Below are 3,183 nucleotides of genomic sequence, written 5' to 3'. Positions count from 1 at the left end.
CAGTCCATGTATATATGCCCCCCCTCAGTCCATGTATATATGCCCCCCTCAGTCCATGTATATATGCCCCCCCTCAGTCCATGCATATATGCCCCCCCCTCAGTCCATGTATATATGCCCCCCCCTCAGTCCATGTATATATGCCCCCCCCTCAGTCCATGCATACATTGTTCCCACTCCCCCACAGCCTGCTGGCGCCACTGTGCATCGCATATTGAAAAAAGAACAAAACATAATAAACACTCCCACTTCCTTCTTCTCCCCCGCAGCGTCCTCTCCTATAGCCGGCGCATCTAGCTGAAGTGTATTGCAGCGCAAGAACTTGCCAGGCCCGTGCCCTGCAATATAGGCTGCCGGCACAATCAGAGGCCAGCGACTGCCGGCCAACGTCATACTCCCCGTCGATTGGCCGGCAGCCTATATTGCAGGGCACGGGCTTGGCAAGTTCGTGCGCTGCAGTACACTTCAGTTAGATGCGCCGGTCATGCTGGCCTCTGATTGGCCGGCCGCCGCTGGCCTCTGATTGGCCGGCCGACGTCATGCTGGCCTCTGATTGGCCGGCCGACGTCATGCTGGCATCTCATTGGCCGGCCGCTGCGGGCCTCTGATTGGCCGGCCGACGTCATGCTGTCCTCTGATTGGCCGGCCGCTGCGGGCTTCTGATTGGCCGGCTGACGTCATCATGCTGGCATCTGATTGGCCGGCCGCTGCGGGTCTCTGATTGGCCGGCCGACGTCATGCTGTCCTCTGATTGGCCGGCCGCTGCGGGCTTCTGATTGGCCGGCTGACGTCATCATGCTGGCATCTGATTGGCCGGCCGCTGCGGGTCTCTGATTGGCCGGCTGACGTCATGCTGTCCTCTGATTGGCCGGCCGCTGCTGGCCTCTGATTGGCCGGCTGACGCCATGCTAGCATCTGATTGGCCGGCCGCTGCGGGCCTCTGATGGCCGGCTGACGTCATGCTGGCATCTGATTGGCCGGCCGCTGCGGGCCTCTGATTGGCCCCGGCCGACGTCATGCTGTCCTCTGATTGGCCGGCCGCTGCGGGCTTCTGATTGGCCGGCTGACGTCATGCTGGCATCTGATTGGCCGGCCGCTGCGGGTCTCTGATTGGTCGGGTGACGTCATGCTACTAGCATCTCATTGGCCGGCCGCTTCGGGCCTCTGATTGGCCGGCTGACGTCATGCTGTCCTCTGATTGGCCGGCCGCTGCTGGCCTCTGATTGGCCGGCTGACGCCATGCTAGCATCTGATTGGCCGGCCGCTGCGGGCCTCTGATTGGCCGGCAGACGTCATGCTGGCATCTGATTGGCCGGCCGCTACGGGCCTCTGATTGGCCGGCTGACTGCATGCTGTCCTCTGATTGGCCGGCCGCTGCTGGCCTCTGATTGGCCGGCTGACGCCATGCTAGCATCTGATTGGCCGGCCGCTGCGGGCCTCTGATTGGCCGGCCGACGTCATGCTGGCATCTGATTGGCCGGCCGCTGCGGGCCTCTGATTGGCCGGCCGACGTCATGCTGTCCTCTGATTGGCCGGCCGCTGCGGGCTTCTGATTGGCCGGCTGACGTCATCATGCTGGCATCTGATTGGCCGGCCGCTGCGGGTCTCTGATTGGTCGGGTGACGTCATGCTACTAGCATCTCATTGGCCGGCCGCTGCGGGCCTCTGATTGGCCGGCTGACGTCATGCTGTCCTCTGATTGGCCGGCCGCTGCTGGCCTCTGATTGGCCGGCTGACGCCATGCTAGCATCTGATTGGCCGGCCGCTGCGGGCCTCTGATTGGCCGGCCGACGTCATGCTGGCATCTGATTGGCCGGCCGCTGCGGGCTTCTGATTGGCCGGCTGACGTCATGCTGGCATCTTATTGGCCGGCCGCTGCGGGCCTCTGATTGGTCGGGTGATGTCATGCTACTAGCATCTCATTGGCCGGCCGTTGCGGGCCTCTGATTGGCCGGCTGACGTCATGCTGTCCTCTGATTGGCCGGCCGCTGCTGGCCTCTGATTGGCCGGCTGACGCCATGCTAGCATCTGATTAGCCGGCCGCTGCGGGCCTCTGATTGGCCGGCTGACGTCATGCTGGCATCTGATTGGCCGGCCGCTGCGGGCCTCTGATTGGCCGGCTGACTGCATGCTAGCATCTGATTGGCCGGCCGCTGCGGGCCTCTGATTGGCCGGCCGACGTCATGCTGTCCTCTGATTGGCCGGCCGCTGCGGGCCTCTGATTGGCCGGCTGACGCCATGCTAGCATCTGATTGGCCGGCCGCTGCGGGCTGGCCGGCCGCTGCGGGCCTCTGATTGGCCGGCCGCTGCGGGCCTCTGATTGGCCGGCCGACGTCATGCTGTCCTCTGATTGGCCGGCCGCTGCGGGCTTCTGATTGGCCGGCTGACGTCATGCTGGCATCTGATTGGCCGGCCGCTGCGGGTCTCTGATTGGTCGGGTGACGTCATGCTACTAGCATCTCATTGGCCGGCCGCTGCGGGCCTCTGATTGGCCGGCTGACGTCATGCTGTCCTCTGATTGGCCGGCCGCTGCTGGCCTCTGATTGGCCGGCTGACGCCATGCTAGCATCTGATTGGCCGGCCGCTGCGGGCCTCTGATTGGCCGGCTGACGCCATGCTAGCATCTGATTGGCCGGCCGCTGCGGGCCTCTGATTGGCCGGCTGACGCCATGCTAGCATCTTATTGGCCGGCCGCTGCGGGCCTCTGATTGGCCGGCTGACGCCATGCTAGCATCTGATTGGCCGGCCGCTGCGGGCCTCTGATTGGCCGGCCGCTGCGGGCCTCTGATTGGCCGGCCTGCGTCATGCTGTCCTCTGATTGGCCGGCCGCTGCTGGCCTCTGATTGGCCGGCTGACGCCATGCTAGCATCTGATTGGCCGGCCGCTGCGGGCCTCTGATAGGCCGGCCGACGTCATGCTGTCCTCTGATTGGCCGGCCGCTGCTGGCCTCTGATTAGCCGGCTGACGTCATGCTGGCATCTGATTGGCCGGCCGCTGCGGGCCTCTGATTGGCCGGCTGACGTCATGCTGTCCTCTGATTGGCCGGCCGCTGCTGGCCTCTGATTGGCCGGCTGACGCCATGCTAGCATCTGATTGGCCGGCCGCTGCGGGCCTCTGATTGGCCGGCTGACGTCATGCTGGCATCTGATTGGCCGGCCGCTGCGGGCCTCTGATTGGCCGGCC

The sequence above is a fragment of the Phyllobates terribilis genome, unplaced genomic scaffold, assembly GCF_046119375.1.
Source record: "Phyllobates terribilis strain yellow unplaced genomic scaffold, ASM4611937v1 Scaffold_328__1_contigs__length_2118332, whole genome shotgun sequence".
In the NCBI taxonomy this organism is placed as follows: domain Eukaryota; kingdom Metazoa; phylum Chordata; class Amphibia; order Anura; family Dendrobatidae; genus Phyllobates; species Phyllobates terribilis.
This window is presented reverse-complemented; position numbering follows the sequence as displayed.